At 47.3% G+C, this 23276-nt stretch overlaps 1 protein-coding gene across 1 annotated transcript in view; it reads right to left on the bottom strand.

Annotated features, from left to right (window-relative positions):
- HIF3A (hypoxia inducible factor 3 subunit alpha) overlaps positions 1-7902 on the bottom strand; it is a 44313-nt gene extending 36411 nt beyond the window's left edge. The window contains exon 1 of the mRNA XM_063139986.1: positions 7650-7902. The gene's annotated coding sequence lies outside the window, so the exon portion shown is untranslated. The remainder of the gene's footprint in view (positions 1-7649) is intronic.
- Positions 7903-23276: the final 15374 nt, after the last annotated feature.

The following is a 23276-nucleotide window of genomic DNA, read 5'->3' as shown; positions in this document are numbered from 1 at the left end:
ACATCCCCGCTGCTCAGCATAAAGCTCTTCAGGTGACCTTGCTATAGGATTGCTGTGGGGGGTAACATGGGAGGTGATCTTGTCCACCACCCTGAGCTCCTTTGGAGGGATAAAATAAGCATGTGCGTAGCACTTTATGAGAACAACGGATCCCTGGTGGTTCGGCAATGGTTCCAAAATGCAGAATGCGGACAACATGCACTTTAGCGGCTCATTGGGATGAGTCAGGCACAGATAGGACCTCCGGGGTCTCTGGAATCGAAAGATAGCGCCTAGCAAGTCAGCTCCAAGCACAGGATGAAAAACAGGGAGAAGAGAAGCACACAGCCGATATAACTGTGCCGATATTGAGCCATTCATGGTGTGTGTTTATTCGGTGCCTGCACGGTTAGGAAAATGTGACGGTCTCTGCGTAGAGGCTGGCTACGGCCTGGTAACAGAATGGGCCTGGATGCCGCGGCGGGCACCATCTGCCACCTTTGGGAAACGCGCCCCCACATTGCATCAGCAGCCCCAATCCCCTGGGCACCGGGTGGGCCTGGACTTGATGCGAGCTCCGCTGAGGCCTCAGGGACCGTCGGCCGTGGCGAGGCAGCCTAGCTCTCTCCTCTGGCTCGCAAAGCAGCAGCAGCCCTTCCCAACCACCCGCCCCCACCTTCGCTTGGAAGGCCGCCCAGAGGCCCCTCGCTCAAGCCGGGCCTACGTGAGCTGAGCAACGGGAGGGGGCCTGGGGTAGGCCGGGAGCAGCCAACCAGCGCCCGGCCTTTTTCCTGTTTGCCTGCTAATTTCGGCTGGGAACACTGCGCTGCCATTGGGCGCCAGGCTACAATGCGCAACGCTTGGGCCCTTCGCCAGGTGGGCTGGCGTTGGCAGGATCACCAATCCTCTGCTACGGGCGCTGGGGGGGGGGCGGATGGCCATGGTGGAAAGGAGGGGAAAATGAGCCCCAAACAGAAGAATCAGGGGAAGGGATAGAGGGGAACTATGAATCGCGCGATAAAAGAGTCCTTCCAAAATCTCCCAAGATTAAATATCACTCTCAGCTCTCGCCGATATTCAAATTCTCCTCACAACAATTAAAATGCACGAGTTGCAGACAACTTTTTCGAGGGAATACCAAAAATAGCTTCTTTGCTGCTGCTGCTGCATTTTCAGTTGGATTCTAATAGAGTGCAATTGCCCAGGCCTGCATTTTAGCGTCACCGAGGTACAGATTCACTCCGCCGTACTTACAGTAAATAACTCCCCCTTCCAAAAATAAGCTGAAAATGCATTATTCAACAGCGAATAAGCTGAAGGCCGTGATATGACAGGCACGAGATGAAAAGCTTTGAGCGAGCACCCAAAATGGTTTCATCACATAGACTAGATGTGAGGAATAAGAGGGGAAATGGTATCCTCTCATTTCATATACACACTCCAGCGCCCGCCTGCCCCAACCTCAAAGCCATTTTGATAATATTGGTGGACACATGCATTACTTCTGTATCTTAGGGATTTTCATCACTTCTACCACATACTCAAGTGTGCAGCCAGGTAAACTGCAGCAAGTAATCTGGAGTAGTTTCCACCACGTGATTCAATCAATACTCATGACCACCAACCCAGAGCGCCTACTCTTTCGGTAAACATGTAACCAAAAGGGGAAGAAAATGACCCTTTTTGCACTCTTTAATAATTACCCTTTGAGTACAGCTAATTAAGGAGTAACTAGTCTGTGTGAATTGCTAAGTACTCTTGAGTATGTGCCTAGAGTTGCCAGTTGTAAGGTAGTTCCCCTGGCAGTTTGGTATTTTTGCCTTGGGTTTGGAATCAGAGATTTTATTTAATAAACCAGACACTTTGTGTGAATAATGGGTTAATTTTTTCCCCTATTACTGTGTTTCTTCTATTCTAAGACGCACTTTTTTCTCCATATAAACATCTCTAAAAACGGGGTGCGTCTTAGAATCGCGGGTGCGATTATTACTCTTAGAATCAAAGCTTTTTTTCTGTTGGTGGTACTGAAATTAGTGTGCGTCTTACAATCGATGGCGTCTTACAATCGGTAACTCCACATATTCCTCCTATTAACGCCTCAAACAGGTGAGGCTCCAAACCGGACTAGCCAAAAATGCCAGGCCCCAGGCCCTGACTGGCCAGACCCTACCTCTGGCTCTGCCATACGACCAGGTATGTTTAAAATCACGTATCAGTAGCCCTGCATGTGTCTGGTGATGGGGTGTGTGTGTGTGTGTGTGTAAGAAAATAGGAATGATTTCTCTCACCTTTTTCCATTTAAAAAAACTTAGGGACACCACAGCGTCTGTAGGTCTTCTATGTCAAGGAGGGGGTACTCTGTCAACCACCAGAAGTTGACCAAGGTCCAAGCACACTTCAGCCCCCCAGAAACATGTCTGGAGGAGGGGGGCATTCCTCAATTATTTCCCTCTCAATGACAATCAAGTTTAATGCAAGAACCTCTAAGCACCTTCTGAAGAACCACCAATTCCAGCAGGACATTTTTCCGCATTGTGTGTTTAGGATTGCACCTTACAGGTCCCTAGGTGAACTCGTTCAAGAAAACACTCTACACGGTTACTGTTTCCTCACAGCAAGCCGTTCTCATGCCGCAACTCACTTCACTGACTGCACAAATTCAAACACAAATGCCAAAAAAAGAACGCTTTGCAGACAACTGCAGGCCCCATCGGCATTTATGTGGACAGGACACCCAGTAAAATGGAGGCTGTAACATTTTAGCTTGGCAAGCTGGAGTTAATTTGGGGGCCGGAGACAGGCAATGATTTTATTTATTTATTGTTGTTGTTGTCTACAGAGAGCTGAAGGTGGCTTGAGGATTGCTGTCCATGATGTGTCAGAGGATCCCTCTTTCATTTCTAATAGGTTTGGTAGGTTTTCGTTCCAAAGACATGTTTGACCCGAGGCAACAATAGGATGAGAGGGATTTGTGTGCAATATCATGAGAATAAAAGTCTTCAACTCTCAGACATTGTCCATCTCGAGGAAAACTGGGGAAGGAGGTAGCGAAGGTGACATAACCCAGGGCACCATGACATTTGCCAGATGCTTCCTGCTACTTTAAGGGGCCATAATATACTAAACCCACATAGACTTGGCCTCAAACCAATTTATTTATTTAAAATATTTCTAGGCCACCTTTCAGGGCCGGAGCCCTTCCATGATGGCTTACAACCAAAACATTAACTATAATAGAAGACTGATACAGTAATAAAACAGCCACCATTCACAAAAACAACAAACACCAGCATCAAATATCTGACAGTTCTAAAAGCCTACAAAATAATTGCAGTTGCAACCCAGAACAGCCCAGCAAAACATAAACAGGGCAAGGCCAAAGTAAGCAAGAAATCTTCAAGGCCTTCCTAAAAATCTGCAGTGATGTGAATAAGCAGTGACGTGCCTCAATTTCATGCCTTTTTTTCTGTCTCTCTCATACACACACACACACACACACACATTATAAATCTCTCATTTCAATCCTGGTTTGAGCCAAACCATTGCTTGCCCTTTCATCAATGGCTTGAACTTTTCCAAAAAGCCAGGATCAAACCATGGTTTGCGATCCTGGTTTGCAGGCCAAGCACAAAGCACTGCTTGTCAGTTCGGACAAAAGGCTAGGCTACAGTTGGCCTCAAACCAGGATTGGGAGGAGGGAATCGTAGCTCACGAGAGCAAATGAATATTCAGATAGCAATGAAAAGGAAGAGTGCACCAAGCAAAAGTTAGATGCTGACGAATTTCTAACTACTGAAATTTCTTGAAAGGATGCCACTACATTTTACAAAGGCAGAGGAAAGTGCACCCCCTCGCCCGCCCACCCCCCAAAAAAATCCATTACTCAGAAGAGAATCTGGGGCAGTGAATCTTCTGGTGCTCCAGCATGTCTGTTAAATCAATGTTTACGATGAAACACAGATGAGTAGTGGAAATGTCCTTGACCCTCTATCAGGACAGCAGTTACGCCGTACAGATGGAGAGACATTCCCCCTTTAAAGGCAGGGAGGGGGGCTTTGGTAATCTATAATGGGATACGGGTGATGAGAGAAGAGCAATTTATCCTCAGAAATGAAATGTAGTATATCTGTTACAGCTGGTAGCCAGCGCTCTTAGATTTTATTTCCCAATTCTGGGGGGAAAGTAAGAGTCCAGTGATGCCTGGAAGACAGGACCTCTAGTTCTTGAAAGAAAGGGTACTGATTGGAACCACCAAATACACAATTTCAATCCTTCAACACACCTACCATCTTCTGGTTCCATACCCACAAGCTGCTGAACTTTGCTAGCAGTCTTGAGTAGCACAACAGCGTGATGGAAAATTCTCACAAAGCTATAAACAAAAAAGAAATATAATAATGTGGACTAGAACCTCTGCTCTACTTATAAGCATGTATTGAAAGGGTAGCCTTTTACCAGCCTGGATACAAAAGGTATAGGCCATGTGAATTACTCAATCTTGAATAGTCAATGCTCCTGAGTTGTTGTTGTTGTTATTATTATATTATATAATAATAATATCCCACCTTTTTCACAATATTGGGACTCAATGTGGCTTTGTTCTGTCTCCAGTTCTTGAGAGTGAATGGAAGAAACTTCCACAGATTAAATTATAATTGCTATTCACTCTGTTATGGATAATAAACCTTCAGTGTTCTAGTTGTTCAGCCTACTGTACACATAAATTATCTCATTTGCTCTCACAACCACCCTGTCAGGTAGACCATGGTAGAGTCCCCATTTTGCAGATTGAAAAACTAAGGCCAACAACTAGAGTGACCTACCCAGCAGTATTCAGCAGAAGGAGAGGAGGCTGGGTAGAAATGGCTCCATTTTTCTCACAGACATACACATGAATGTACAAAATTGAAGATAATGTCTTTGAGAACGTAACTGAGTATTTCCCTCTGTTGCTGCATAATCACAGTCCTCCTCCTTCTCCTTTCATCTGAGATTTGGGGCTTCCAGGAAAAGGGTGATAAATCCTAGCATCACCTCTATAATTTCATTTATTTACCAAATCTTCGCCCATCCAAATCTCTCCTGTTCCTTTGCACCTAGGATATCATAGCTCATGCATGGAGAAGATGGTGGAAGGAATCTACGGTGGGTATCCCCAATAATCTGGGCCCTGACAAATGCCCAACTCTGACCATTGCTGGGCAAGTCACACTCTCTCAGCCTAACCAACCTCAACGGGTTGTTGTGACAATAAAACAAGATGACCCGGTGCAGCCCATCCTGAGTCCTTGGGAGGGACATTCTCTATGGATAGAGGCAGAGATGAAGATTTAAAGGCAAACCTTCCAAAACTCATTACTGGGTAGTAGAACATTTCACGCAGAAAGTACTTTAACAATCTTTTTTATGTAGTGCTCACATCCACCCTGTAAGATCGATCAGTATTCTCTCTCATTTTAGGGATTTGGAGCCAGTGTGGTGTAGTCTGGTGTAGTGGCTAAGGTGTCGGACTGGGAGTCGGGAGATCCGGGTTCTAGTCCCCACTCGGCCATGGAAACCCACTGGGTGACTTTGGGCCAGTCACAGACTCTCAGCCCAACCCACCTCACAGGGTTGTTGTTGTGAGGATAAAATGGAGAGGAGGAGGATTATGTACACCACCTTGGGTTCCTTGGAGGGGGGAGGAAAGGCTGGATATAAATGCAATAATAAAAATAAATAATAATTAATCAGTGCCAACAGAAGTGTGCCAAAGAGGATTAAGGAGATTGAGCATATCACATATGAGACTCCTGAATCCGCTCCCAAATATAACGCCTATATCCTACCTCAACGTCACTTTGTGCTTTGCTGCTCACAGGGGGCTTAATTTGAACCAGGCCTCAGCCATAGAGCTTGCCCTGGAACAAGCAAAGTAGTAAAAATGGTGCCTCTGAGCATGTACAGAGAGCATTTACCTCATCAATGAGTAATCACAGCCAGCCCGGCACGGCTTCTTTCAGGCTAGCATGAGACCAGATACTTATTTTAGAAACTTAATCACTGGGTGTCTGAGAATCATAACCTCTGAAAGACCTTGCAAGTGGGCAAGAATTCTTGCACAGAAGGAGCTCTTAGCTCTACGAGGAGAGAGAATCACTCCTCTGTTAGACTCTGTTAGGCGCATTTGGCATCAACAAAACACTCTTATCCCTTGTTAGCTTAACACAGAGAGAGAGAGAGAGAGAGAGAGAGAGAGAGAGAGAGAGAGAGAAAGCAGATAACTGCCCAAAGCCACAATGCTCATGCCCTAAAGGACAAACTCTGCCCCATCCTTTCCCAGCACCTCCTGCTGGCTATTTTCAGTCACCACCTCTTCCCCAGACATGCGGCTGGAACACCAATCCCCAATTCTCTATAGTTCATCCAAGAACACAAAAACTGAACATTGACAGGACGCGTAAAAAAAAAAATTGTGTCCAGTCAGTATCTGTTTTCCAATTCACCGGAGGGGAAAACTGAGGCATTGCTTCAAAACTAAGGGTACGGATTAAGCTTGCAGTAAGACTCGGGAAGAGAACCCAGGAGTCCTGATCCAAATGCTTGATGCAGCTCTATGCCTCAGGCCCAGGAATTCCGAGGTCTGCTCCAGCCTCATCTCCGGAAGCCACTAGCATCCCACAAATGGGCAAAAGAATGGTTATGCCTTTATGCCCATTCACCCTACTAAATTGCCAAGGGGAGAGGGGGACCCATTTGAAGCAGATTTCTCTGTTCCCATCGGCAGAAGCAAAAAACCCAAAAAATTTCAAGAGCACCACCACTTAAACACACTGCTCTCCAGCTTCTGATGATCCAAATGTGGGTTACAGATAAGGAGTTCTAGGTTTGCACACATCACCCTGAAACTACGCAGGTTCACGAGTTTAGGAGCCAAGCCTTAAAACACACAGACACCCATTCTGCATTGCCGGATTTCTCCTACCATCTTCTATCCCTGCACAGACCAAGACTGGCTTGAATGAAAGCCACAACAGTTTGGGTCAGCTGGGCCTGGAAGCCATGAACCCTGAAACAGATCGAGCCTGGGGAAGGATCGGGAGAAGTTAGAAACCGCAAAAGGAGAGAGAAGCAGTAACCCCAAAAGTCAACAAGAATGACAGAGGGAACACGAGTGGCTGAAATTTAAAAATGCCAGAAAGGAAACGTGAGAAAAGGAAAAGGAGGAAAAGAACATGAGAAGAAGAATGGGCAATAAAAAGAATGGGACGTGGAAAGGGAAGGGAGGCACAAAGGTAAGTTGAGTAAACACGCAGATAAGAACGCAAACACGTCTCCAAAGGAAGGAATAAAAACAACACGTGAACAAGAAAGTAACAGAACAGAACAGGAGGAGACCGTGAATAGAGGAAAGGGGGGAAATACAGAACAGACTCCAAAGGGCAGATGCATAAATGAGGAAAGTAGGAAAACAGACAAAGAGGAAGACATGCAGGAGATAGTCAAGAACAGATGAGGGACGAGGGATCAAATCAAGAGGAAAGGGGGAGAAAGGGAGGAACGTGAACAGACGGGAGCAGAAGTTGGACAGAAAGCAGAAAAGCATCATGGAGCGAAAGAAAAAGATAGCAGGGAGGGAAGCCAGCAGCTGCTCCCGCTGCCTTTTGCCCCCTGGCAGTGCCCACACTCACCATCCTGTGGAGCTCCCCACGGGCGACGGGCCCACAGGGCCTGCTTCCTACCCTGTCCGCCCCCGCCATCCGCTGACCGCCGACTCGCTGCCAACCCCAAGCCGAGAGGGCTCCTCTCCATATAGGAACTGCCCCCTACCCCCGCCCACCGCATCACGGCCTGGCACAGGGCCGGGTACACGTGATGTACACAAGACCCGTCATGTGTTCGTCCTCCGGCACACGAGGGCCACCGGCTTCCCTGCCTGGAGGGAAACAGTCAACAGCAAAGGCTGCGGAAGAAGGACATGTGCGAGGAGGCTGGGTTGGGACAGATGCCAGTCAATCCGCCTGCAAGTGGAGAAATGCCGACGCAAGAGTGAGCGAGTTCTGGGAATGCCACCAGGGGGCGTTGGTGGACAGGAGGGGGACAAGGACGGATCCGTGGAATTTGCGTGGAGGCAGGAAAGAGGCGAGGCGTCACGGCAGCCAGGGTGCCGCTAGGCAGAAATGTCTTCCCAGCAGGGAAAGGGTGAACCACATTAAAAACTCCCCCAAGCCAAGCAGAACCAGTCTTCTGAAAGGGACGATGAGCAGAAGGTGCCAGAAACAACGGGCGCGTGGCATTGCAGGCGTTTGTCTTCAGTGGGACACGCAGATATTTAAGGCAGGCGAGAGATTCGGCAGGCGGAGTTTCTTCATGGAAAGCTCAAGTGCCACAGAGTTAGCTTGCAGGTCTTTGCCCTATGTCTGGAAGGCTTTAAAAAGAAAAGAAAAAAGAACATGGGCAGTCCCTACCCCAGCCAGCAGGGGGCAGTGCCAGGGCAGGCAGGAAAGGTGACCCGTGAACGCAGCTAGGATCCACCTGTAGAATAATTCTGGGTTTTAAAACGGTCGGGGCTTTAATAGATCACATGGCTTGCCGTTGGGGGAAATAAAGTCTAGGAGTTAGAGAATGGAGTTGAGACCTAACACCACTGGGTTCTTTCTCCCTTTCTCCGGCAGGAGTGGCAACCAGCGCTTAGAGGTTTTCATAGGATTGACAGGTGCCAATTCTTTTAAGGGCCGTTCTTTATTCCAGAACGTCGGAGATCCAGAGAAACATAAGAGAGAATCTTGTTTCAGAGTACCAAACGTTCCCCTTACTTTTGACGAGACAACCCTGAATTATACTCTCATTTTGGGGGTGTTGACTGAACACATCTGCACCCAGCAAGCTGTCCGTTCCTGGCTTAGCAACAGTTAACAAGAAACCTGTAGCTTGTGAAGCAAAAAGAGAGAGAGAGAAAGAAAGTAAAAGACAAAAATACCCACTTAGGACTAGGCTGGCCTCACGCCCTTGTGACGGGTGGCACGGTGCCAGTTTTGTCCTACCCAGCGACAGAGGCCAAGATCCTTTGTGGGACATCCAGCACGGCAAGTTCTGCTGCCCAGGAACCAAGCGGAGCAACAGGAACGACACACCCACCTGGGCACAGCGGCTCTGCCATGGCCACAAACCCTGCCTACTCCAATCGATTCAGCCAAAGTCACAACTCCGCACCCGAATGACCGTACCGCGTTCCGCAGATCAATTTTTCACAGAGCTGAAAAGCACACGCGACAACGGGACTTGGCAGAAAGTTGTCACCTTCGATACCTGGGCACACACACGCACACACACACACACACACCCGTCCCAAACCCAGCTCAGCCACCTTCTTCCCACTCGCCGTGACCCAATTCTGGGATGATCTCCATGGGTTTGACCTACATCTCAAGCGTCTCTTGTCTGCCTCCACGCTGCAGGAGCAGAGTTGTTCCAGGACCTCCTGTCACTGCCTAATTTTAAAAGCCCTTCTGAATGCAAAAGCTCACACTTGCTTGCCAACAATACTGTAACTGTCCCATAAACTCTTTTTCTTCTCCCTACTTTGTTGGCAATTTAAAGTCCCACATGAGCAAGCAACCTCTCCACCGCAGTACCGAAAGCCCCCTGAACCTCCAACATCCTAATCATGTGAGTTTTGAAAGGAAACCCATTTTTCACCGTTGCAAAGGGGTTCTTGTTGTTATTATTATTAAGCAATCGGCTGTGCATTTCGCTGTCCCAACGTTTTTCCTTTTAGAGGTTCCCCCCCCCCTTTGCTACTGTACAAAGATTCCTGCCAATTCACGTCTGCCAAAGGCAAACAGATTTACAAGCGGCGTTCTCTGTCCACCTTGCTGGCTTTCCTTCCTCACAAGTGTATTTTAAATACATGAAGAAAATCAGAATGCAGCAGAACTACTAAAGCAGAAGAATTTCTAAAAATATTTTTAAAGCACTTTGGGGGTTTTTTCTTGTACTGTCCCCCCCCCCCCGCCCCATCTAATCCGTACGATTAAATTACCCAGCTGGGGTCTAAAGGCAGTCAGAAGAGAAGCCATGATAGAAGATTGCAGCATTGTAAACAAGGTATGCGGGGAGATTAAACTGCATATACACAACCACAGGAGAGAGGCACCGTCTCTATCTGTCGTGACATTTCTGGGCCTGGGCCACATACACCTCCCTGTCGCGGCTGGCAACAGAGGCAGAGTTAACCTCCCTCCTGCAACACTGTAAGTGCCGATTTACACTTGGCACAGGTCTCCACTGTAATCTACTAGATTTCCTTGCAGCCAAGAGGACATTTTTCCACCCTTCCAGCTCTGCAGAAGAACACATTCCAGGCACACAGACATGCACAGAGATGCGCCCATCGGATGACATTGACCAGCCAGGGGCAAAACCTGGGCACTTCATTAATTAAAATAAAGAATGATCATAATAAGGTCACACACACCCAAGGCCCCCCTTCCCACGGATCAGATGCACACCTCACCACTTCAGGGAAGTGAAGACATCTAGAAGTTTTTTTGTGGGGGGGGGGGATTAAACCTTCCCAAAACAAATAGGGAGGAAGGAGGAAAAAATGGGGGGCTCCAACTAGCACCCTGCCCTCCCCCAAAACCCAAGCACACAAATGGGCTCACGGAATCTGCTGAGTCTGCAATTTCCCCCTCGCGCTATGGGAGGCTTTGTTTTGTGGGTGGGGGTGTTTTTTAAATCGCCCATTTGTTGGGCGTGGGGGGGGGGTGAAGAGACAGACGACTGCAGAAAAAGCGTGCAGCCGCCTCTTCCTCTTCCTCCCTCTGCACCCCACACCCCCCTCCCCCAACCTGGGCGCCGGGTTTGCACATTTTCACGCGCATCCTTGCCTGCTAAGGGTTAACAGCGGTGCTCAAAAATCCAAGTGGTGGGGGGGGGGAGGCTCGGGAGCCCCCTTCCTTCTTGCTTTACCTTGGACATTGCAACCCATTCTCCATGGCTGGAAGGTCTCCTTCTCCCTGGTCCGGCTGCCTGGCTTCCCTCGGCTCTGCGCGCGCTCTCCCTCCTGCCTCTCTGCCGGCGCTCCTGTCGCCCCCCCCTCCTCTCCTGAAGCCCACTCCCCTCCAGGCTACTCCCACCGCCCCTCCCCCATCCATGCCATTGGCTCCCCCTCCCACCCCCAAGGTTGTCACCCCCCCTCTCCCTGCCATGCAGATCCAAGACGGTTTGGCACGCCTCCTTGTGATTATGCGCGCGGCGATTGGGCGCCGGGGTGTCACTCTGCGACCCAGGGGGCTCTCCCCCCCTCCCACCCATCTGTTGGCAGATGACTGGGGTGAGGGTGCCCCACTGCGGCTGCGGATGGGACCTTCCGGGGGGGCGGGGGGCAAAGGAGAGTGGTGGGCGTGGAGGGGGGGGGAGATAGGCAGAGATTTCAGCGCAGGCAGGCTGGTTGGCAAGCGCAGATCTCTTCCAGTCTGGGGTTAATCCGGAGTCACACGTATTTGTTTGTTTGTTTGTTTGAACAGGATCTGAGCTCTTTTTTTCTTTTTTTTTCCAGAGGAGGTTGTTTCCGGCATTTACCTGGGAATAAACCGCGTCAGTAGTAGACTGTCCTCCACACACAAAAGGAAGTGACTCCGGATTTAAGCTGCAAACCTGTACACGCTTGCTGCTGGCAACGAGCCCTTTAGAGTGCGCTTTTGACGAGATTCCGAAACTAGCCCTCAGCCCAATGCAGCAAAATGGCACGAGGTTTTGATATAACCCTATCAGGGGAAAGAAAGGTCCTGTGCAAAAAAAGGGAGTGACTCCGGATTACATTGGAGTGGATTCGGATTTAAATCGGCGGCGCCGGTTTTCTTTTTACTCTGTGTTCAGGATTAGAGATGGATATCGGTGATAAATCCATATTCTATCCAATATCTTGTGGGGGACGAGGGAGGAGTTGCTTTTCAGAATTAAGGTAAATCAAGTTTACACTGTGACTTCGAATAGTGCAATCTCACACGTGTCTCCGCAGAGGTAAACCCCTGAGTTCAATGTGACTTCCTGCAGGGGGTTGGACTAAATAGCCTAAAACAGGGGTGAGCAAACTGTAAATCAGGACCGACTAGTTGATCTCTGGGCAAGAATTTCTGACTCCCGATTACTGAACAATGTTAACAACAAAATGACCCTCCTCTCAAGTTATATCCCAGAAATGAAGGAAGTGTGGCGTGTATTTGTGTAACTAGTAGTGGTTTTGTGCGTGTGTAAGGACAGTTAGCTCACTTAATTTCTGGCACTCAGGATCAATTTCCAGGCTCAGAATTCGTTAATTCCACATGTATGCCTTTTGCGCTTGGCTCAGATCTGGGTTCTAGTAAACACCAAAGTACATCCCTCAAGACTGAAGTTTGCCCGACCTTGGGGGCTTCCAAACAAGACTTTATCCCACCATCGCCTTGGCTCATTCACATAATTTTACAGGGAACCCAGATGTCTCTTCTTTTGCTCTTCCTGAAGAAAGTCCCTTACAGAGAAAAAAGACTGAATAGCTGCACAGTGCCCTGCTAATGAGGGGGCAATTTGTGTAATTTATCCAGGGCCCCCACAGATTGAAGAGTCCTCTCTGTGAATGGTTGCCCCTGCCATACTCCTCACTAGAGCCCCACATGGGCTTTGTAGGGGGCATCAGCAGGGTTCCCAACAACACACCTGTCCCAGGACCCATAAACCTCTGGATGACCGTCCGCCCAGGTAAGTGTGTATCTAGGCGCCTTAAAATAACTCCCCTAGAGGTTAGAATGATTTTATAAATGCGCCCCCCAGTGGTGAGAGGACATTTCAGTCATCCATGTTTTTGCAGCAACCTTTCCAGCATCTGAAATTTGTGGCTTTACCCCTCTAGAGGACATTTTATGCAATTCTATGCTATACAATATTTTTGCACATATTAAGCCCTTATTAGCCGCTCTTCAGCCGAAGCTGTCAACAGCAGCTTGCAATACAATAAAACAATAAAATCTCTTAAGTTGAATCACAGCAGATCAGCTTTGAAATAAAGTGTCATCATAAAACCACACTAACCATATGTTACACCCTCGCTAAGCACCCAAAATGACTGAGCTTTCAAACTTCCTGGATGGAATTTAAATATATAATAAGATTGTGAGTTCAGATGTAGCTCAGGTTTAATTGTACTGGTGGGGTCAAAACCAGATCTACTCATTTATTTATTTATTTATTACATTTCTATACTGCCCAATAGCTGGAGCTCTCTGGGCGGTTCACAAAAATTAAAACCATTCAAAGTATAAAACAACAGTATAAAACCATAATATAAATGTCCTTTTTATTCACTCAGTATTTTAACACTTAATTTTAACTTAAATTTAAATTTTACTGTTTTAACTCTGCATTTTAATCTTATAATCAACTTTGCTGTGTGGTTTTATTCTGGTTGCGCTTTTTATACTGTATTTCGTAATTGTGTTTTTAACCTGTTGGATGTTTTTTTGTGGTTTTAATTTTTGTGAACCGCCCAGAGAGCTTCGGCTATTAGGCGGTATAAAAATGTAATAAATAAATAAAATAAATAAATATAAAATACAATATAAAAGCTCAACCAGATAAAAACAGCAGCAATGCAAAATTACAAATTGAAAACACCAAGTTAAAATTTATTTATAGACTGTTAAAATACTGGGAGAATAAAAAGGTCTTCACCTGGCATCTAAAAGCATATAATGTAGGTGCCAAGCGAACCTCCTTAGGGAGCTCATTCCACAGCCGGGGTGCCACAGCAGAGAAGGCCCTGCTCCTGGTAGCCACCTGCCTCACTTCCTTTGGCAGGGGCTCACGGAGAAGAACCCCTGAGGATGACCTTAGGGTCCGGGCAGGGTACTCTGGGCTAAGGCAGAATGTGAGTGAGTGCATAAGAACCATGGATGTAGTTTCAGCTCTGTGTACACACAATAAGTTTTTCCGATTTCCAGAGGAATAGCCGTATTTATCTGTTGCAGCAGAAACAACAGTGTGTCCTGTGGCACCTTCAATGCTAAAGAATTTATTATGGCATGAACATCGGTGGATCAGTCAGATGCATGGAGTGTTAGCGTTAGTCGGCAGCTATGTAGATATAGAGCTTCACCCCACGTACCTGCTTCCCTCGGATTATCCCCGTAGCGCTAAGCTTTTGCAGTTGTTGTTTTTGCTACCGGGCGACAGCGATCCTTTGCATACCAGGAAGTGAGTTTAAGGGGGAGGGGATGTAAAAAATCATAAAAAATCAACGGATGAGCCAATTCAATTCAAATTCGATATGCTTAAAGCTCTCCCTAATATCTATTACTGTGCCAATTTTGTTGTCTTTATCTTTAATGCTTACACAGATGAGAGCATTTGTTTAAAATCCTGCTCCGGCACCTCAGCGCCGGCTCCGAAGATACGCTCAAAAAGTAGGGGCTAAATATAGCGAATCTTTTTGCTTTATTGCACAATAATAATAATAATAATAATAATAATAATAATAATAATAATAATAATAATAATAATAGGAAAGGAAAGGAACCTATCGTACAAGCACTGAGTCATTACTGACTCTTGGAGGGACGCCAGCTTTCGCTGACGTTTTCTTCGCAGGCCTTATAGCGGGGTGGTTTGCCTTCCCCGGCCGTTATTACCTTTCCCCCAGCTAACTCTCCTCTCCTCTCTATCTCTCCTCTCACACTATTCCCCCGCTCGTGCTCTTCGCTCCTCTGATGCCATGTTTCTCACCTGCCCAAGGGTCTCTACTTCCCTTGCTCGGCTTCGTCCATTTTCTTCTGCTGCCCCTTACGCCTGGAACGCTCTTCCAGAACATCTGAGATCCACAAGTTCAATGGCAGCTTTTAAAGCTCAGCTAAAAACTTTTCTTTTTCCTAAAGCTTTTAAAACCTGATGTTGTTTGGACTCTATACTGTTAGTTTTACCCTACCCTGTGCCTGTTTACCCTACCCAGTGCCTGTTTGCATTCTCTTCCCCTCCTTATTGCTTTACTATGATTTTATTAGAATGTAAGCCTATGCGGCAGGGTCTTGCTATTTACTGTTTTACTCTGTACAGCACCATGTACATTGATGGTGCTATATAAATAAATAAATAAATACATAAATAAATAAAAATAATAATAATAACTGGGTACTCATTTTACCGACCTCGGGAGGATGGAAGGCTGAGTCGACCTGAGCCGGCTGCCTGAAACCAGCTTCCGCTGGGATCGAACTCTACCCGCCTCTCCCTCTGGATCGAGGCAGCGTTCAACACAAATAAAAACACCATAAAATACATAAAACTAATTCAAATGTTGGAAACCAGTGCGTCATTAAAAGCAGCACACGATTAAAAAGGCATCTTAAAATTCAACTGGGTAGGCCAATTAAGGCAGGATGCATGGGAGTACAATCAAAGCAGCTTTAAGGTGGCAAACTTCTGAGTCCTTTGCATGCAATTCACAGTGATTGCACAATATAACACTGGTGTGATAAAGCTCATACAAGGGGGAAATGATAATATGTGGGATTAGATGGCAATGAAATGTGAAAAGTACTATTCTTTAAATTAGAACTTAAGCATTCACAACAGCAGTAATTGGTGCTGACAAAATAATCTTAGCGTGGCGGAGTGAATTAATGTTTGTAGTGGGACAGGAAACCATGGTCTGCATTCAGACCCAAACAAATAGAATCAAACTTCATTATTAGTTCCAATTCAGCTGTTTCACACCGGAGCCGCCCTTTGAAATTCTGTTGATTTGTCGTCTTATTGAACGAATCACAATGCCTTAGTTTATCAAACCTACATCTTAATGATAGGGCTGCAGTGTCCAAATAGGAGCATTTCATTTATTCTTTAATCTTTTGAGTTGAGTAGAAATGTGCCTCTGATTAATTGGGTGGCAGATTGATTGTGTCAAAATTATTAATTTTAATGCAAAAATTCCAGGCACCATCTTAAAAGAGGCCTTCCTCCTTCTCTCACCCATAGGAAATAATGCCTCTTTTAAGAGGATGCCTACAAGCAACACATCCCTGCATCTATGAAAGCAAGGTGTTCATGGAGGTTTTTAACCTACATGCAGATTACATGCAGATTTATGGTAATTTAATCAATCAGTCAATTGACTGAAACTCATACAATTACAGCTTCTAATGTGGAGCCAGTGGGGTGTAGTGGTTAGAGAGTTAGACTGGGACTCGGAGATCCAGGTTCTAGTCTCCACTCGGCCATGGAAGCTCAGTGGATGACTTTAAGCACGTCACTGACTCTCAGCCTAACCTACCTCATAGGGTTGTTGTGAGAATAAAATGAAAAGGAGGAGTTGTTCACCCCGAGATGCCTCCCCGTCAGCCCCGGGACCCACAAAAACTCTTCCCTTCCTCCCTTGTAAAAACAGTCTGCTGTCTATCTCTTGACATCAGGGGTGCCCAACATCAGCCCTGGGGTCCTGATCCGGCCGAGATGGCCACGCACCCTTGCCACACACCCTTCCCACCCCCCTTGCAGATTGGTGTTTTCCTGGCTTGTGTTGCCGCCACCCCCCCAATTATAAAACCTTGAAATGCCTCTCTTAAGGCTGAGTTACTGGCAGTGAGTGCGCTAAGCCGAAATATGCTGGCATTCTGGTCATGTCCCTTTGGGTTCGCCCACCCCTGGAATGCCGGCACAGAGAGCTTTTCTGAAATTGAATTTGTCCCTCAGGCTGAAAGGGGTTCTGCACCAGGGATTTAGATATATAGTTCTTCTTTGTATAGGCTTCCGCAAGACAGCTTAGCCCCATTTTATGCATGAAGGGCGGAAACCAATTTATATATACTAGCTGTACCCTGCGTAACATATGCCGTTGTAGCATATCAACCTTGGGCCGCCCGCCCAGCTCACATGGGATTAGGACGGGGCCTGGGCTCGCAGCAGGCGAGCGGCCTCCCACCTGGCCACCAAGGGCCCCGGCCGTGCCTCACTCTGTGGCGCTGTCCCCTTCGTGGGGGGGGGGGGGGGGAGCGAAGAGGCAGAAAGAGGGGTAGGATTACTTTGGAAAGCCCAGAGGAGTCGGGCGAGGGGCTTAGCAACCTGTATCAGCTGACGTTACACGTTGTTACTGTTGCTTAGCAACCTGTGTCAGCTGAAGCCTTTACGGAAACATACCTAAGCGTTTTATATAGATAGATATAGTCTTCTTTGTATATACTTTTGCAACACAACTTAGGGTGGAAACCTATGCATGTTTAGATAGAAAAAAAGTCCTACAACTCCCCGCATGCCCAGCCAGCCATGGATAGTTGGAGCACGTGGGGAGCTGTAGGCTGTGTTTTTTCTGTCTAAACATGCATAAGATTACAATTTTAGCCTCAGTTCATGCAATGGGTCCCTGAAACTAAGGCAGTCACTTGACCATGGCGACTCCACAAATTCCTGCCAGAGGCAAATCTCAAACCCAGAATCTCCAACACCCCAGGCCAAGTCTTTATTCACTGCACCCTGGTGGCTTCACTTAGAAAAAGGCCCTGAACCAAATTAGCAACGGCAAAGGAAATTCTTCTCCATCTGCTGCTGTTCCTGCGAAGAATCCTGAAGCTCAGAAGGTGTGGACCGAAATGCCTGAAAGTTTGCCTAAAACTGATTTGTGAAAGAGTTGTTCCTGATACAACATAGTCCCAGATCCACATTTGACTTTCCAAACCCAGGGGAGAACAAACTCCCTCCTCTGATATGTACTGGCGCACTTCAGTGTGAGAGCCTCGAAGGAATATACTAACATTGCCCACCAGAGGGCATTGTTGCTTCACTGCTCAGCTTTCCGCAACCTGATGGTGACTGGGAACGATGGGAATTGTAGTCCAACACATCGAGAGGGAAACAGGTTGAGGAAGGCTTTTTGTTGCTACATTGAAACCAGAGAAAAGGGACCTTATCCACATGTAGCTAAAACCGCATCCTACTGAAAAACCCCTTTTCCTTCAAAACTGGGACTGTATCACAGCTGAAGTATGCTGCTCATATATTTAGTTTTTCTACCGAGCAAGGCAGGGGTAAATTTACAACGTTTATAAATTTTCAAATTAATATTTTTCTGAACTTTCCCCTATATTTTCTTAATACACAAATAACCCATCAACATTTGTCAAATCAAATTAATCCACACACTATCCAGCTGTGCATCAATACATTTACGCAAGTGCATTTTTCCTCAAGACTTTTCTAGAACACAAGGCCACCATATTCCATAAAATTATCCGACTAAATACTCTTCTCTCTTAACATAATTACCCAATTAAGGCTCAATCCTATGCGTGTTTAGACAGAAAAAAGTACTACAATTCCCAGCCAGCCATGAACTTGTTTTGGACAATGAATCTGGTGCAAAAAGCATTGCCTGGATCCATCCCTCAGCCCTACTTACAGGGCCGGCGCTACCATAGAGGCCACTTAGACGGCTGCCTAGAGCGCCAAGGTAAGGGGGGCACCGAAAGCCGCACCCGGAAGCCGCTCTCCCACAGCGCTCTGAGAAGGCGGCTTCCAGGTGCGCCGTTCCGAAGCCACCACCACCCACTCCAGCATCCTGGCTTCACTTCGGCTGGGCGCCCACCCAGCTGAAGCAAAGCGAAGCCATGCCTGCCTCCTCTCCCACTCCAGCATCCTGGCTTCGTAACAGCGTGCCCGGAAGTCGCTCTCCCAGAGCAGCTTCCGGCTGGGTGCGCCAATCCGAAGCCCCCCCCCCGCCCCTCCCACTCCAGCATCCTGGCTTCACTTCGGCTGGGCACCCACCCAGCCGAAGCGAAGCCATGCCTGCCCCCTCCCCCACTCCAGCATCCTGGCTTCACTTCGGCTGGGCACCCACCCAGCTGAAGCAAAGCGAAGCCATGCCTGCCTCCTCTCCCACTCCAGCATCCTAGCTTCGCAACAGCGTGCCCAGAAGTTGCTCTCCCAGAGCGGCTTCCGTCTGAGTGCGCCAATCCGAAGCCACCCCACCTGCGCCCCCACCCCAGCGTCCTGGCTTCGCTTCGGCTGGGCGGGCGAGATGGCACCCCGCACCCAGGTACACTGGGGTGGGGGTGGGGTGAAAGCAGCTCACTTGCCTAGAGCGCAAAATAGTCTGGCACCAGCCCTGCCTACGTATGTCTTGGTCTTGCTTTACGCCCACAAGCAGGCTGCAATTCAGGTGCCCTGTTTATGGGAATATCTTGTTGATGGATAAATCCTGTCCATTTTCACCAGGTGGCCAGGAGGCAGCTGGATCCTTTCTTGACTTTTCACTTAACTAATGAGGTTGCTGAAAGCAGGCCCTTTAGCAGAAATCAGTAACCAACCCCAGCAGGACTGGTGAGGTTGAATGATTGCTCCTTGGGGTGTAGCTGGATGAGAGGAAATTGCTATGGTGAGCAGCAGAAGAAAACCTTTCTGCGGTCTGTGACAAGGACAGGGAGTCATTGGAGCCAGGGGGTTGTTTAGTGGTCCAAAACGTCCCTTGTCCAAGTGTTTTTTCCATGCTCACCATTTCCCCAAGTAGTGGGAAATTCCATTGGTTTCCTGGTATAGGGCACAATCTCATGCATGTTTAGACTGGTTGGCTGGGAAATGCTGGGAGCTGTAGGACATTTCCCCCTCTGCCTAAACGTATATGGGATTGTGCCCTTGGTTTCCTTTCATAGAATCATAGAATAGTAGAGTTGGAAGGGGCCTATAAGGCCATCGAGTCCAACCCCCTACTCAATGCAGGAATCCACCCTAAAGCATTCCTTACAGATGGTTGTCCAGCTGCCTCTTGAAGGTTTCTAGTGTGGGAGAGCCCACAACCTTCCTAGGTAACTGGTTCCATTCTCGTACTGCTCTAACAATCAGGAAGTTTTTCCTGATGTCCAGCTGGAATCTGGCTTCCTGTCACTTGAGCCTGTTATTCCGTGTCCTGCACTCTGGGATAATTGAGAAGAGATCCTGGCCCTCCCCTGTGTGACAATCTTTCAAGTATTTGAAGAGTGCTCTCATGTCTCCCCTCAATCTCCTCTTCTCCAGTCTAAACCTGCCCAGTTCTTTCAGTCTCTCTCCATAGGGCTTTGTTTCCAGACCCCTGATCATCCTGGTTGCCCTCCTCTGAACACGCTCCAGCTTGTCTGCGTCCTTCTTGAATTGTGAGCCCAGAACTGGACACAATACTTCAGATGAGGCCTAACCAGGTCCGAATAGAGAGGAACCAGTACTTCATGCGATTTGGAAGCTATACTTCTATTAATGCAGCCCAAAAGAGCATTTGCCTTTCTTGCAGCCACATCGCACTGCTGGCTCATATTTGGATTGGTAAAGTGATGTAAGTTGGAGCAAAACATCCAAACTTCATGTAAACGCTGATGGGATCTGAACTAGTGGTGACTGATCATGAAAGAGATCTTGGCATTGTGGTGGAAAGCTCGGTGAAAACGTTGACCCAGTCTGGGGCTGCTGTGTGGAAAAGGCAAATTCTATGTTAGGTATAATTAGGAAAGGAATCAAAACTGAAACGGCCAAAATCATGCCGCCCTTATACAAATCTGTGGTGTGACCACTTAGAATATTATGTACAGTTCTGATCAGCGCACCTCAAACAGGAAATTGTAAAGTTGGGGAAAGGGCGAGTAAAATGACCAATGGCCTGGAGCAACTCCCCACTAAGGAAGGGTTACAACATCTTGAACTGTAGCTTAGAACAAAATGTGAGTAAATGGTGTACAAAATGATGCATGGTGTGGAGAAATTGTATAGAGAGACATTTTTCTTCCTCTCTCCTAATACTAGAACCCAGGGTCATCCCAGGAAGCTGATTAGAGGGAGATTCAGGACAGATAAAAGGAAGAACTTCTTCACACAGCACATAGTTAAACTATGGAATTCACTTCCACAAGGTGTAGTGATGGTTACTAATTTGGATGGCTCTAAAAGGGATTGGACAAATTCGTGTAGGATAATGCTATTGATGGCTATTAGTCCTGGTGACTATATGTTACCTCCAGTATCAGAAGCCGTAAGCCTATGTACACCAATTGCTGGGGAACATGGGGAGGAGGGTGCTGTTGCACTCATGTCCTGCTTGTGAGTTTCCCGTGGGCAGCTGGTTGGCCACTGTGGGAACAGATGCTGGACTAGTTGGACTTGGGGGGGGGGATCTACACTACTGCTTTTAAAGCGCTTTAAAGCACTTTGAAAACGTTTTGAAACCTGTATATGCAGTGTGTCCTGGGCCTAAACAGTTGTCAAAACTGTTATAAAGCGCTTTAAAGCAGTAGTGTAGATCCCTCTGATCCAGCAGGACTCTTCTTACGTTCTTCTGAGAGGGCATTAAAGAGCTGAGGTTGGAGATTTAGGAAGTACAGATAAAAGGAAGTACTTCCTCACGCGGCACAGAGTTAAACAAGACTAGGCATCAGTGTGCCATGGCTGCTCCCAACAGACTGTGTTCCCTTCCAGAGGCAATTTGCCATGTCCTGAACCAACTGCAGCTTTCTAACAATGTTGTAGAAGAGGCCGACTTCTGCAGGACAACTGTCAGGTCTCTAACAATAGCCAAAGGGTGCAGCGTTCCATTTTGGAGGCTTTAGGAACAGACGCGCCATCTACGTCAGCAGCAGTTACACTCAGCAGCACCAACGTAGCACTGTCTGTGTTCACGTCCATTGAACATAGGCAGGTGCCTTCTGCAAAGTCAGGCTGTCGGTCCACCATGCAGCTTAGTAATGCATACCCAAACTGGCAGCAGCTCTCCAAGTTCCCCCAGCAGGCAAGAGTCTTTTACCTGCTTCCAGTGGCTATTTCTAAATGGAGACACCAAGACGTCAAGGGACTTTCAGCATGCAAACCAGGTGCTGTACCACCGAGCTACAAAGCCTCGCTCCCTTTTATACCATTTTGGAATCCTCGAACGACGATACCCTCCTTTTGCTCGAAATCCTCTTACGCGGAGGGGAAGGAGAGAAACCGTAGCCTCCTCTTGCAACATAGCAGCTGCCCCCTCCCTCCCTAGCAGGGTTGAAAGGAGTGTAGGGTTTCCCACTTCTCTTCTCCACGTCTGTTCTCTTGCCAGGGTGGGGCGGGGGGGAACAAACCCCCAGCCTTTGCAACTCGGCTCCCACAATGGTGCCGCCTAGAATTCACATAGATGAATGTGCAACCAGATCCTTTGTGTGGTTACGCAGAAGCAAATCTCTCTAAGTTCAATGGGGCTTCCCTCAAGGAAGTGTGCAAAGAAGAGAGAGAGAAGGAATCTTTTCCCCCTACAATTAGCTGAAGTTGGTGTTTTTATGAGGGAGGACAATCCTTCGTGTGTTCATGTAGAAGTGAATCCTGTTTGTATGCTCAAGCGAAGCAGGTCTGGGTTTCTTTAGTGCCTGGATGGGAGACAGCCTGAGAACCCCACAAACACCGCCTTGGATTCCATCATGGAAGGAAGACAGGATACAAATGTACTAAGTGTACATACATAAATATGCATTTTTTTTCTTCTTCCAGGGAAGTATGCATAGAGTCAGTGCACTGGTGCTGCACCCAGAATTCTTGTATATTTGGGTTACAGGAGTTCCACGTCCCTTGTCCAGAGAGCCCTTGATTCTCGTACGTGATGTATGAGAACTCTTGTACAAGTAGCAACACTGATCACAAACCTTTTTTAAAAAAAGAAGAAGTGGATTGAACGCCCAGGTCTCTTTGTCATCGCCTTTGCTTCTTGGCAACCGGGCACCTTTTGTCTGGGCAAACAGAACCAGTTGCCAAACAGGTTTCATCCCTTTGTGTTTAAGGAATGGAAAGGCCTGCGCTGCTCATAATAGACCAGACTGGTTGGGGTGGGGGCATCAATAGAGGTTATTGCCACGTCTTTGTCCTTTGTACAGATGCTTGAGGTTTTCGGGACCTTTGTCTGCATTAAGTCGAAAATATATCATGGCCTGGGAGAATCTGTCTGTTTTGAAGAGGAAGGCATTCATCATAAAGGAAGATTGGGGAGCTTGTTCCTTGGCCACGCCTGAAGCTCATCTGAGGCATGGCAGCCCATAATGGTAGTGCTGTAAAAGGGTTTGGGGACACAGCAAAGAGCAGTCAAGATACTTACAAATGTTAAACAAACTAGTTACACTAAATTGTCTTGTCACATCCCACCTGAAAATAGAAATGGTTGTGTAATAGCACTGAGGCTAAACTCTGGAAGGCCCTGCATCGGTTGTCAAATTCAAGGGAACCTTTATTTTTTTGGTCCCCATTTTGAAGTCTGGATGAAATGCCAGGAATTTGAAACGAGGTCAATCCTCCACAACATCTATCCTACTTCCAATGGG

This window comes from Elgaria multicarinata, chromosome 13 (genome assembly GCF_023053635.1).
Source record: "Elgaria multicarinata webbii isolate HBS135686 ecotype San Diego chromosome 13, rElgMul1.1.pri, whole genome shotgun sequence".
Taxonomy (NCBI): domain Eukaryota; kingdom Metazoa; phylum Chordata; class Lepidosauria; order Squamata; family Anguidae; genus Elgaria; species Elgaria multicarinata.
The sequence above is the reverse complement of the archived record's forward strand: the minus strand, read 5'-3'. Positions and strand labels throughout refer to the sequence as shown.